This window comes from Colias eurytheme, chromosome 31, assembly GCF_061535395.1.
Source record: "Colias eurytheme isolate Ceu_HAF_F1 chromosome 31, ilColEury1 Martin Lab GWU primary, whole genome shotgun sequence".
NCBI classification, from domain to species: domain Eukaryota; kingdom Metazoa; phylum Arthropoda; class Insecta; order Lepidoptera; family Pieridae; genus Colias; species Colias eurytheme.
In genome coordinates this window covers 2,458,157-2,473,240 of record NC_143010.1, presented here as the reverse complement: position 1 = coordinate 2,473,240, position 15,084 = coordinate 2,458,157, and the positions used below count along the sequence as shown (strand labels likewise).

General features: G+C 33.8%; 1 protein-coding gene across 3 annotated transcripts in view; it reads right to left on the bottom strand.

Annotated features, from left to right (window-relative positions):
- The window catches only part of Invadolysin (leishmanolysin-like peptidase, invadolysin), a 69,383-nt gene that overhangs the window by 53,343 nt on the left and 956 nt on the right, over positions 1 to 15,084 (bottom strand). The gene's annotated exons all lie outside the window — the stretch shown is intronic.

Below are 15,084 nucleotides of genomic sequence, written 5' to 3'. Positions count from 1 at the left end.
AATTATAAACACAATACATAAAACTATGGACATTATCGTCTAAACTAGGCCGAGCCTGTATCTTAGACGCTTAAATATCTTCCCACTATAAATTAATTTTTCACAATAATACAAGCGTATCAATTTAAAAAGAACTTTTTTAACATCGGTTAATATTATTAAAGAACGAATTGATGTAACATGTATATACTTATAGACATAATACTATGATCAATATTGGGAGAAGCCTCTGGCTCCTGAGACACAGTTTTAACTAGTTCAGGAGTCGAAGGATTCATTATCTAGACCTGTATAATTATTATGTCAATAAAGATTTTTATTATTATTATTACTTAATACACTAATCTATCATACTAATATTATAAAGCTGAAGAGTTTGTTTGTTTGTTTGACCGCGCTAATAGGAACTACTGGTCCGATTTGAAAAATTATTTCGGTGTTAGATAGTCCATTTATGAAAAGGCTATAGGCTATATATATAATCTCGCTTTCGTTTTACACGCAGTGCTCCGCTACTGTTGGTCTTAGCGTGATGATATTTAGCCTATAGCCTTCCTCGACATTCACACATATACACACACACACAAAACTTCTCCTCGTAAAATCGGGTAAATACCAAACATACGCTAATTATATTAACATAACAAATGAACACGCACCATACATAATTATCAAGAAATATATGCGAGGAAGTTACCACACCCGCTCGTGTGAACGACCTTTACAATTACTAAATTAAGTTATGACATTTCACACGCGCCCTTGGTTTACTATAATATGGAGCAATATAAATACCTAGGTTTTTTAGGTACTATTACAGATTTTTTGTAGGTAGTTAATTGAAAATGGCAAATATGGTAAAATATTCCATTTGAATAACAAACTTATCTATTACTAATCTATACCACAGATTAGAGAATAGTTAAGTACTTCGTAATCTATACTAATACATATTATAAAGCTGAAGAGTTTGTTTGTTTGTTTGAACGCGCTAATCTCGGGAACTACTGGTCCGATTTAAAAAATTCTTTCGGTGTTAGATAGCCCATTTATCGAGGAAGGTAATAGGCTATATATCATCACGCTAAGACCAACAGGAGCGGAGCCACGGGGGTGAAACCGCGTGGAGCAGCTAGTAAGTATTATAAAGCTGAAGAGTTTGTTTGTTTGGAGGCGCTAATCTCGGGAATTACGGGTTCTATTTGTAAATTTCTTTCACTGTTAGATAGTCCATTTGTCGAGGAAGGTTATAGCGATATAATATAAAAATAATGAATGATTGTGTGTATGTATTTGTATGAAATTGTTGTTTGAATTAAAACTGTCCTTTTTTTTATGCTATAGGATAGCAAACGAGCAGACGCGTCGCCTGATGTTAAGCGATACACGCCGCCCATAAGCATCCACTCCACTGGGAAGTGAATGTGTTGCTATCCTCAAAGGGATTTGGAAGGAGTTAGGTAGAAGGGGCGAGGATGGGAGGGAATGAGGATAGGGAAAGAGAGGATGGGTAGGGGATGGGAAGGGATGTGGGCCTCCGGACCGTTTAAAGTGGGTCAGAAATCAAAATCGAGTTTAAAGGAGTCTGTTACATACAAACATACAGGTGAAGCTAAAAAACGTGTTAAAACCCTTTATCTTAATACTAGCGGTCCGCCTCGGCTTCCCCCGTGGTACCTACATGTTTACGTTTTTTTTTTATAATAACCATCCTCGTACTTCTAGGAATAGATTCCGCAGCGCATGCGATGACAGAATTTTTATTAAGGAATTTTCTGCAGTTTTATGCAGCTTTCTAAGTCCAGTAGTTTATGCGTATAAACCATACATACATACATAATTACAAACCTTTCCTCTTTATAATATTAGTATAGATAGTATAGAAAAACGTGTTAAAAAACTCTTTGCCTAAACAAACAACGTAAACGAAAGAAGAAATAAAATTAACTCGCATATTTAAAATCCAACATGTAATGTAACTTGCATAATCCAAACAGGTTTAAGGTCAACGAACTTAAGTTACTTTTAAGTTTTTATACTAAGTGCAATACTCGTATTCGACCTTAGATCAATGATCTAAGTATTCGACTGCTGAAGAAAGATCTTATCCAAATAAGATTTAATATAGAAATTAAAAAGTATATTTGTAAATTATTCATTGTTGTATGTTTATGCCAAAAGTAACTACATATTTTGAATCCAGAACCTTCCCGAATAAAAAAAAATGTGTGCGTGTACTAGTGTACACACGTAAGAAGTGAAACTTCTTTATGACCTTATTTTTCAAAAAATAATTTACTATATTATGCAACTTTACAGAAATACGTCAATCACGCGTGGTAGGGATAAAAACAAGATGGCGCGTAATATTACACTAATGTTACACTAAATGTTACACTAAATTTTTTTCCATCCCCGATAAAGAAGTTTCACTTCAATAATTCTTTTGAAAACGTCTATAAAAACATATTTAATTCTATTTTCTGTCTTTAGTTGTGATCAAAAATGATATAATCAAATCTACTAATTAATATTATAAACTTATAATGTAATAATACTGGTCTGATTTGAAAAATTCTTTCGGTGTTAGATCGAGGAATGCTATCCATACTAATATTATAAATGCGAAAGTAACTCTGTCTGTCTGTCTGTTACTCAATCACGCCTTAACTACCTACTGAACCAATTTGCATGAAATTTGGTATAGAGATATTTTGATACCCGAGAAAGGACATAGGATAGGTTTTATCCCGGAAATCCTACGGGAACGGGTTTTTCTTTGAAAACGCGGGCGAAGCCGCGGGCGGAAAGCTAGTAGGCTATAATAAATCACGAAACATCATCAACAGGAGCGGATAAATGCGGGACGCGAGTATAACCGCGGGGCACAGCTAGTATTATGTAAAATTGCTTGTCATTGAAAATCATGTAACTTATAGATACCACTTATACCTCAAGAACGGCTCAACGTATTTTAATGATATTTAGTTTGTTTGGGTTTTCATTATTTGTAAAATTTCCTAATAAATGTCTATTCATTATGTCGTATTTGTTTTGAGGTTTAGCTTCTCTGAAACGACTCGACCGATTTTCATGAAATTTTGTGTGCATATCGGGAAGATCTGTGAATTGGACATCTTTTTTTTCTAAGTCATAAGAGCAAGGCAGAACAATGTTTACCGGGACAGCTAGTCCACACTAATATTATAAAGAGGAAAACTTTTTTTGTTTCTTTGTTAGATTGTTATGAATAGGCTCATAAACTATTGGACCGATTTTAAAAATTCTTTCACCATTCGAAAGCTACATTATCCACGAGTAATATAGGCTATATATTATCACGCTAAGACCAACGGGAGCGAAGCGACGCGGGTGAAACCGCGCGGCACAGCTAGTTATTATATAAAATCCTATACAACAATAATTACAACTCAATTCCAATAATCAATTATACACATATAAATGTATATTACATGTATAATTCTCACAGAGCTTACTGTTTCCGCTTATATCGATATAATATTGCCATTTGCCGCCATATAACCGGAAGTAGGAAGTCAACAATCATGGGAAGCGAATGGTAGTTGCTAGAAATATATTATGTTTATGTAGTATTGTTTTTGAACGCAATTTCAATTAATATCTTCAAGATATGTTTTGAACGAAATTTTAAATTGTTTCATGGAATTGAAAGTTAATTTTTTACAGAGTTTACGATTAAAATGAGTTTTTAACGGATTTTAAACGCGATTTATTAATAACTAGCGGTCCGCCCCGGCTTCGCCCGTAGTACCTACATGTTCACGTTTTTTTTCATAAGAACCATCCTCGTACTTCAAGGAATAGATTCCGCAGCGCACGCGTTGACAGAATTTTTATTAATTAAGGAGTTTTTTACACCTTGGGTTACATTATTGCATTTTTGGTAAGGATCTCTAATTTTTTTGAAAATGCAATATAGTCTATGTTGCTCAGTGAAGATGCAGCTTTCTAATGGTGAAAGAATTTTTGAAATCGGTCCAGTAGTTTATGCGTGAAAACCATACATACATACATACAAACCTTTCCTCTTTATAATATTAGTATAGATATAGATGGTGATATTAATATTATTAATTTCTTAATGAAAATACAATATGTAAGTATTTAGGTTACTTATATACAGGGTGTCCCACTATTGGTATACTAAGCGCGAAGGAACTTGTAGTTTTACATACACTGATCACGTAAAAAATACTTTAACAACAAAATTACGTCAAAATTTTTTTTCTAAATTTTTCCTGAAAATCCATGTTTTCTTCTCTATCTTCGCGCAGCCGGCATATACCGCTTCTCTAATATGAGCACTTTGTCTGTGAAAACATAATCTTAAACGATAGCTCACAATTGCTGGTGGCATAGTTGGGCGGGTTGCTTGTTATGGGTGTACACATAGAGTTTTAAGAATTCATCTATTTGAAAAAAAAATGCGTCTGGAATTTAATAAGTATTTTTTACGTACTCAGCGTATGCAAACCTATAACCTCCTTTGAGCTTAGTATACCAACAGTGGGACACCCTGTATAGGTTTAAAAATAGGAATAAACTTTTGATTAACATATGCAAACTTAGAGAAGTTTGAGATCGAAGTCTATAATATTTTAATGTAACTACCTTTTTCTTCGACTTCTTCCTGTTAATACACAATTTAATTTAAAAAACAATCAATTGGTTTTTGAGCTAAAATACCTACCTACAAACACACACACACTTATAACAACCTTTTATTTCTATTAATAAGAAACCATAACCTCACTTTTTACACTCGGTTAAAAGCTAAAGTGACAATATTGATTCACATTTAGAACCAAGTTACTTTCTCTTATAAATGTACAGTACATTATGTAATGCGTTCTCTATCCGATCGCGGTTTCGGGTAAGCGTAGAAGCGCGCGGCCGCGAAATGGATGGGTAATCGGTAGTTTTTTTGCAGTTTAAAGTTTTACATTTAGCTATTACTAGCGGCCCGCCCCGGCTTCGCCCGTGGTACATATGAAAAATAGATGTTGGCCGATTCTCAGACTTACCCGATATGCACAGAAAATTTCATGAGAATCGGTCCACCCGTTTCGGAGGAGTATGCAGACTAACATTGTGACACGAGAATTTTATATATAAGATAAGAAGAAAATTTTATTTTTACATAAATTTTGTTTTACAAAAACCTTATTATACCTACTTTTCAAAGTAATACATTGTATACTTGAATTTATTTATTTAAATACTAGCTGTGCCCCGCGGTTTTACCCGCATTGCTCCGCTCCTGTTGTCTTAGCGTGATGATACATTATAGCTTATTATATAGCCTTCCTCGATAAATGGGCTACCTAACACCGAAACAATTTTACAAATCGGACCAGTAGTTACCGAGATTAGCGCGTTCAAACAAACAAACTCTTCAGCTTTATAATATTAGTATATATTAACGTCTGATACATACAGTATGTAAGTATAGAAATAACTTCAAAAGTCAAAACTAAATATAACAGTATTCATTCGTTCTACAGCTGCGAGTGCTGCGACATTCACATAATTTGAACGGTCAGAGGTTATCAGGTCATATTTTCATCTGATCAAAACCTATCGAGATTTGAGTACAACGAATAAATAATAATACAATTCAACATTGTTTTGTTGTAGAAAATGTTTATTTGCTTTGTACAAACACTACATAGTATAAAACAAAGTCGCTTTCTCTGTCCCTATGTCCCTTTGTATGATTAAACCTTTAAAACTACGCAACGGATTTTGATGCGGTTTTTTTTAATAGATAGAGTGATTCAAGAGGAAGGTTTTAGTATATAGCGGGCGAAGCTGCGGGCGGAAAGCTAGTATATAAATAATCGTAATAAGATTCGCCCGTAAGCCTAAACAGAACGAATTTAGAAATTGTAGATTTTTAAACGCATTTTAAATATAAAAAAAAAACACATAAAAAATCGTGTTATTTCAAAAATTTATACATTTGTACAGACAGCGGAAAGCAACTATTTTATACTATCTGTACATATTACATACTAATATAATAAAGCTGAAGAGTTTGTTTGTTTGTTTGAACGCGCTAAACTCAGGAACCACAGGTTTCGATTTTAAAAATTATTTCACTGTTGGATAGTCCATTTATCGAGGAAGGCTATAGGCTATATATCATCACGCTAAGACCAATAGGAGCGGAGCAATGCGGGTAAACATTTTTTTGCCGACGCGGTTCGATAAGGCCTTTTGTAAAAATCCTACCAATATGTAATTATAATTTATTTATTTTATTTTTCTTTTATTATTTTTTAATAAACGTTTGTAAGGATTCCAGATTTATCATAAACAAATAAAAAAAACACAAAAGAGTACCACCTTATCACTAATAATCTCTGCCATCAATCAAAGTGAAGCACCATACACCGCGGTCAGAATTCGGATGGGCGCACATAGATTTCACAGACTTTCACCGATTACGAAACGGTTGCGTCATCACATTCGGTTCAGCTGTTTTGTATTCATAGATTTAATTAATCACTTGAATGGGGAAATAAACAGATATTTAAACTAGTGGTTAAATGTGTGTTTGTTCGTGTTAAGCTCAATGTTATTCAAACACCCTAGTTGATGTTTCAGTTAAATCTATAGGTACTATATCTATACTAATATTATAAAGCTGATGAGTTTGTTTGTTTGAACGCGCTAATCTCGGAAACTACTGGTCCGATTTGAAAAATTATTTCGATGTTAGATAGCCCATTTATCGAGGAAGGCTATATATCATCACGCTAAGACCATCGGAGCATTGCGGATAAAACCACCGGGCACAGCTATCCATACTAATATTATAAATGCGAAAGTAACTCTGTCTGTCTGTCTGTTACTCAATCACGCCTAAACTACTCAACCAATTTTCATGAAATTTGATATGGATATATTTTGATACCCGAGAAAGGACATAGGCTACTTTTTATCCCGGGAAAATGACTCAATCCCGAAAATCCCACGGGAATGGGAACTATACGGGTTTTTCTTTGACTGCGCGGGCGAAGCCGCGGGCGGAATCCTAGTTAAACAATAATATTAACCCCTTGACCACCGAGCGGCCCGATCGTGCCACGACACAATAGATTTTCTATTGTGTCTGTGATTCCGGGGGCTGAGGCATACAATGTAAGCTTTTATCTAGGTATAAAAACCAAACACGAGGAAAACCTTATTATTATCTTTAATATCTAAATATATTATCCTTGTGGAAAATGAAAGACAAGGAAATACGAAATTAATTATGGCTATTAGATATCTTATATTACATAAATCATGTTTTATTTTTAGCTATCTTGGCACACAAAAAGTGTATTTAATCTCTAATAGAATATTTCTTAGCAAAAATATATCCCTTAGGTAAGAATCTGGCATAACCCACGGCTCCTTCCCCGGGGACCGTAGGTATCTTTGGAAGATTTCCCCACTTAAAAAAATAAAAATAATTTGGAAAATCCAAAACTGCACGCCTCATAATTTTTTTTAATAAATATTAATTAATTATTATTTTTGTTTATTTAATAACAATTAAACCACATCGAATCAGACCCTGAAAAATGAAAGGGTTCTATTCCTGAGCATACTCAAGCGTAAGAGAAAAAAAAAGACTCGATTAGTAAAGTATTTCGGTCGCTATCGTGTTAACAAGAAAAAGGATCCGCACATTACAGACACACGGACGTCTTAGACAGAACTTTTTTAAACTGTTTTTTAACTAGTTTAAATAACAAAAAAACCGGCCAAGTGCGAGTCCGACTCGCGCACCGAGGGTTCCGTACAAACCTTGTTTCTTTTGATTGCGTTGACATAGAAGTTTGATTTTGTTACAGCTTAGAGGTATTATAGACCTGAGTATTTGGTATGAATTTCAATTTAATACCTCTACGCGTTTATGAGGAAATGGGTAGTAAGTTTAAAATTATTAAAAAAAAATATATTATGTGATGTAACTAAAAATTTATGGTTTTCGTAATTTTTCCTTTATTTATGCTATAAGACGTTGCTTCGTACCAAATTTCAAGATTCTGAGTTCACGGGAAGCACCCTGTAGGTTTTGATTCCCTTGCAAGTGTCGAAAATTTGCAGCATAAACAGCTGTAACTATCTTTTGATTGCGTTGGCTTAGAAGTTTGATTTTTTCACAGCTTCAAGGGACAGTATACCTGAGTAATTGATATAAATTTCAGCCTCATACCTCCACGCGTACCTGAGAAAAAGGGTCTTGACAGACGGACGGACGGACGGACGGACAGACGGACAACAAAGTGATCCTATAAGGGTTCCGTTTTTTCCTTTTGAGGTACGGAACCCTAAAAATGACATCAAAAATATCATGAACGTTAAAAATAGTGTTTTTAGGGTTCCGTACCTCAAAAGGAAAAAACGGAACCCTTATAGGATCACTTTGTTGTCCGTCTGTCCGTCCGTCCGTCCGTCCGTCTGTCAAGACCCTTTTTCTCAGGAACGCGTAGAGGTATGAAGCTGAAACTTATATCAATTACTCAGGTCTACTATCCCTTGAAGCTGTGAAAAAATCAAATTTCTAAGCCAACGCAATCAAAAGATACAGCCGTTTATGCCGCAAATTTTCGACACTTGCAAGGGAATCAAAACCTACAGGGTGCTTCCCGTGAACTCAGAATCTTGAAATTTGGTACGAAGCAACGTCTTATAGCATAGATAAAGAAAAAATTACGAAAACCATAAATTTTTAGTTACATCACATAATATATATTTTTTTAATAATTTTAAACTTACTACCACGGAACCCTCGGTGCGCGAGTCCGACTCGCACTTGGCCGGTTTTTTTTTCTTAATATGTGTGTGTATGTTTATCTTACAAGTGCAATGTATGATACATAAAGACATTTTAAGTTTGAAAAATCAGATGTTTTGCGCGAAGTGACAGTAGTACCCACCTCAACGCTTCGCTTATGAGGCGTGCAAAAGGGCACAGCAAGCTGGAAGTCCTACTAATATTATAAATGCGAAAGTTTTTGAGGATGGATGTGTGTGTATGTATGTTTGTTACTCTTTCACGTAAAAACTACTGAACCGATTACAATGAAATTTAGCACACATATAGAGGGTAACTTGGATTAACACATAGGATAGGTTTTATCTCGGAAATCCGACGGGAACGGGAACTATGCGGGTTTTTCTTTGAAAACGCGGGCGAAGCCGCGAGAGGAAAGCTATAGTACATAAGTAAAACAAATACATCTTTACTAGAAGACAGGCTATAGAATCAATTATTATGCAACTATAAGCCGAGGTCAATACAAAATGCCAATAGAGAACTTAACTTGATATGTATACTTAGTGCATTAAGTTGGCACGGCTTTTGTATGTTATTCTAAGTTCTATCTGTATGTATTTAAAAACATGTCATCCGTTTAGTAATTTTGTGTATCTTCAAAACGATAATAACATCTATATAGTATATACATACTATACTAATATTATAAAACTGAAGAGTTTGTTTGTTTGAACGCGCTAATCTCAGGAACCTGGTCCGATTTGAAAAATTCTATCGGTGTTACCCGCATTGCTCCGCTCCTGTTGGTCTTAGCGTGATAATATATAGCCTTCCTCGATAAATGGGCTATCTATAATCTAACACCGAAAGATTTTTTTCAAATCGGACCAGTAGTTCTTGAGATTAGCGCGTTCAAACAAACAAACTCTTCAGCTTTATAATATTAGTATAGATAAAATGCTTTATTTTAAAATTCAAAGCGGTCTTAAAAATAACAACCGTGACTTAATTAAAACCTGTGACAAATTCATGCAAATGGCATATTTTTCCACTAATTACCTATTAGTTTTATGCGCAGTAAAAATAGTTATTTCTGTAACGTTTTTTCCTCATATAGGTAGGTTTTTGCTGCTTTTTCCTCCATAAAGAGAGGTCTTTGCATAAATCTGTGTTTCAACTATTTATAGATTAATAAAAAAATAACAATTACGGTATTGTAAATAGTACATTATATTTTTTTTATAGACTAGCTTTTTACGCAGACTCCGCTTTAGCAAACGTTGTTTTTACTGTTTTTCACAATTTTTAAAGTTATTACCATTGAGATAATATTACTACGTATGGAGGAGACGCCACGAACAAAATCTGTGCGCCATTTTTTTGCTCTAACTAAGTTTTAAAAATTATTATCTAGTTATGTACTTACCGATAAAAGTTATTCCTTTGCACTTTTCCGTATTATTTGTATTATTTGTGCAATATCGTAACACACACGAAGGCATATTTGATGCGTTTCACTTTAAAACAAATAAAAAATGAGTGTGCAGTTACGCCATATGGCGTATGTTGAGCGGAACATAAGTGATGTATCATGTAGGCGGTGTCGTCTCCATATGTGTATCTCAATGGTTAGGTATTACCTATATTATCCTGGTCCAAGCGGATACATATCCAGGAAACCTTAAATTTAATGCTAAAATGAAAATGAAAATTTAACTTTTTTGAAATCAAACATTTTTTATATTCTGTAAAATATTTTTTAAATCCGTCGAGAGAATCGAATAACGTATTAAACTACCATTTCAAAAATGTATTCTAATTGTCCGTATTTGACAGTTTACAGGTGACATTTCAAAATGTTCGTGTAATACTTTATTGGACGGATAAATTTTAACCAAGGATTGAAAAATCGGCCCTTATTAACAATATAGTCCGGGATCCATCGCTCATTAATTTTGCAAGTGATTACTATCAAGCTAATTTTTCGTGAGTAGCTTTATTTTGATGAGATGCCCAATAATTTCATGTACGAAACTCTCGATTGTGGTAGCTTACAGAGGTAACAAGGATAAAAATTTTTGATTTGACGGTTCTCAAATATTTATTACGCAATTTGTAGGACAATATGTCTGTTGAATTATATAAGTATTAAATAAGTGAAAATAAAAAAATCAGCTGGTTAGTAATCATTTATGATGACCTCGTTATCGATACACATTGGAAAGGGGGACTCTTTGATCAAACCATAGATTTTGTAGGACAAATATTTTTTTCGAATAATTTAGATAATTATCTTGAGATTGAACAAAAAAAAACATTCAGATAGTAATTAATATTTGAGAACCATCAAATCAAAATATTTTATCCTTGTTTTCTCTGTTAGCTACCACAATCGAGAGTTTCGTACATGAAATTATTGGGCATCTCATCAAAATAAAGCTACTCACGAAAAATTAGCTTGATAGTAATCACTTGCAAAATTAATGAGCGATGGATCCCGGACTAATAGAAAATAGGAATGGTAAATACGCGGAAAAATCAAATACAAAAGGAAACTTTTACCCTTCGAGCCATTTGTAATTACAATTTATGTTAAATTTTGTGAGGAAATTATTTTAGAAACGCCTTTAAGGATAATTTTGATTCTAATTAACGTCGTTTCTATGTTTTTTTGTTCGCAAAGATTTCTTGAAAAAAAAATTTTTTTTGAACAGGAAAAAAATTGATTTACTCTGATGTCTGAACCATCGGCATAATGATCCTACTTAATTGTTATTTCAAATGGTAGGATATTTCTTTGGAAAATAAAAGTTGTATGTGTTAACGTGTTCCTTCAACTATTTTCTTTTTAAATTTCATACAAATCGGCAGAGTGGTTTAAAACAGATAGACGGAATTTACCATGCATAACAATATATTGTGTGGCTAGTAGATTTGTCATCGTAAAATACTTATACAATACTAGCTGTGCTCCGCAGTTTTACCCGCATTGTTTCGCTCCTGTAGGCCTTAGCGAGATGATATATAGCCTCCCTCGATAAATGGACTATCTAACAGTGAAATAAATCAAATAATTATACAGGCGCGTTAGTTAAACTGACGATTTTTAAAATTTACAGTGACATCAACATAAACCTCCTTTTTTACAAAGTTGGTTAAACAACCGTCGCACAGTTATATGAGTAAATCATAAACAATGTGTTCATTAACATTAATATTTAACATAACTGGCTTTAGAACATAGAACGCGGTAGTGTACCTTAAAAGTAAACTAACGTACTAGTACATATATGATATAGTATTATATTATGTGTAATACTAATAAAAAAAAAAAATACTATGTTCTTTTATCACATAATACATACTTATTTATATTACTTATATACCTAGTTTTTACTGCAGTTTTAAATATAACTAGCTGTGCCCCGCGGTAATACCCGCATTGCTCCGCTCTCGGTCTTAGCTTGATGGTATATTGTCTATAGCCTTCCTCAATAAATGGACTATACCGATACGCATACGCATTACTCCTCTCCTTTTGGCCTTAGCGTGATGATATACACAGCGTGATGATATACACTATACAGCCTATAAGCCTTTCTCGATAAATATCTAACAGTGGAATGATTTTTCCGTGGTGTCGAGATTACGCGTTCAAGGAAACAAACTCTTCAACTTTATAATATGAGTAGACATTAGCATATAGGATATACATTTACGGGTACCATGCCAACTTGTTGTAAAGAAATAATTATAAATGAAAAATTAGCTTTGGAAAAGCCCGATACATAATGTCACCCCTTTTTCTACCCTAAAGTTAACCCTTCGTAAAACGCAATGACACAAACCAACCCTCGCATTTTACAATCGATTTTCCATCGAAAAGAATTGTAATAACATTTTAATTTAAATTATTATCACTACATATTGACTACATGGTACCTATACTAGTATTATAAAGCTGAAGAGTTTGTTTGTTTGTTGGAACGCGCTAATCTCAGGAACTAATGGTCCGATTTAAAAAATTCTTTCGGTGTTAGATAGCCCATTTATCAAGGAAGTCTATAAGCTATATATCATCACGCAAAAACCAATAGGAGCGGGGCAACGCGGGTAAAACGCGGGGAACAGCTAGTAGTTTATCTGTTTATATAATCTGCAGTGGAAACGCAACCGTTGTCATGGCAACGGCATCGATTCCTGCGCGGGAGAGAATTTTTGTGCGGTATATGAGCATGTAGACTGCTTTGCATGATTGGAATTAACTTTATGTGCTTTTAACATAACATAGTATAATAGTGTCTATGGTATAATTAACTTAAAATTATAGTTACCCTCGTGTAAGAAAATCAATTTTCAATTTCATGAAAAAGCAATATTGCTGATGCATTGTGAAAAGGGCCCATTATACGATATTTCTAACATATACAGAGTAATAATAAATAGATTTGGATAGTATAGTAGTGACATCTCTTATACTAGGTATTTCTAAAGCCTCTCTCCCGCACTCCACTGCTCGCATCGCGATGGAACACACTCGACAAGTCCGCATTGTGCTGCGGGAACACGGTATGTGTAGCCGACATATACATATAGATAAAAAAATAATATTATTAGAACAATATGTTTGATAAATCATTGCAATAGTTTAGAATCGAATTGGCCAAATCTGTCATGCAATTTTTCGCATACAAATAATCTCCATGTAAAAAGAAACGTTCTTTATTTATTGACACTAAAACTTAGAAAAGAAAACGATATATTTATTAGACATTTTTTTTTTAATTTAATGAGCAGCAATTACGCAATACAGTTAATTAATAATTTCACACAGAATAGACATACAACCGCTTTTAAATTTATTTTATATTAAAAAGAGACACTCCCATTCTAACGTCTAGACTAATTATAAATTGACTAGACAATGCTCACGACTTCACTTTATCATATTTTTCTGGCAATACTATTTTTTTAATTTAAAACAAACTTAGTTGTACTTTTTGCTTGTAGGTAAAGCATTATGTACCTATGTGGATATGTTCTCAATGTTAATGGTGCATTTTTTAATTTTATTTTGCGATCTATATGCGTGTATATTTTAAACTAGCTGCTCCACGCGGATTCACCCCCGTGGCTCCACTGCTGTTGGTCGTAGCGTGATGATATAAGTATAGCCTACCTCGATAAATGAGCTATCTAACACCGAAATAATTTTTCAAATCGGACCAGTAGTTCCCGAGATTAGCGCGTTCAAACAAACAAACTCTTCAACTTTATAATATTAGTATAGATAAGACAGGAAAAATTGAAAATTATCGAATCGTAAATAATTCCATTTGTTTTATACAAGGCTATTATTGTAATTAAATACGTATTACGTAGTAGATCGCCTACTTGTATTAAATATCGATTTAAAGAGAAAAGTAACATGCGCGTATGGGATCGCTAACAGGCAATAATTTTTAAGAATCATTTTGTGTACGACAACAATGTTGTACGTTATTATTTTTCTATACAGTAGAGTTCTATACAGTTATACAAATCGTTTTACATTATTTCTATTTACTTCTTCGTTTGGTTTAATGACTACCTACCTACCTCCTCTTATGTCTGTATTTTACAATCTATACTAATATTATAAATGCGAAAGTAACTCTGTCTGTCTGTTACTCAATCACGCCTTAACTACTGAACCAATTTGCATGAAATTTGGTATAGAGATATTTTGATATCCGAGAAAGGAGATAGGCTACTTTTTATCCCGGGAAATAGGATAGGTTTTATCCCGGAAATCCCACGGGAACGGGAACTATGCGGGTTTTTCTTTGACTGCGCGGGTGAAGCTGCGGGTGGAAAGCTAGTATTACATATATGCAACAAAATACCTGAGTCGCGTATTTATGAACATTACCATGATTCAGCACAAAATTATTAATGAACATAAAAACCATACCTAATCCAGATCCACCATAATTTATAGGTAAATTCCTTGTAAATTTATTACAGGAAAATATTCAAAAATCGAAGGACGCGCGGATCGCGAAATTAAATTAGTCACTTGGGAGATAAAACTAAACTGCATAGAAAACACGCAAAATTAATTACCAAATACACGGTAGTTAGAAAGCGTTAAATTATGAAGCGAAGCGACGTTACATATATCACGGAATATCTAACTACATAACTTTTAGTCATAGAATTTCTAAACGTCGAGAAAATATTTCTTGAAATTCGCGCTAAAATTTTTAATCTTGTGAGTCATAACA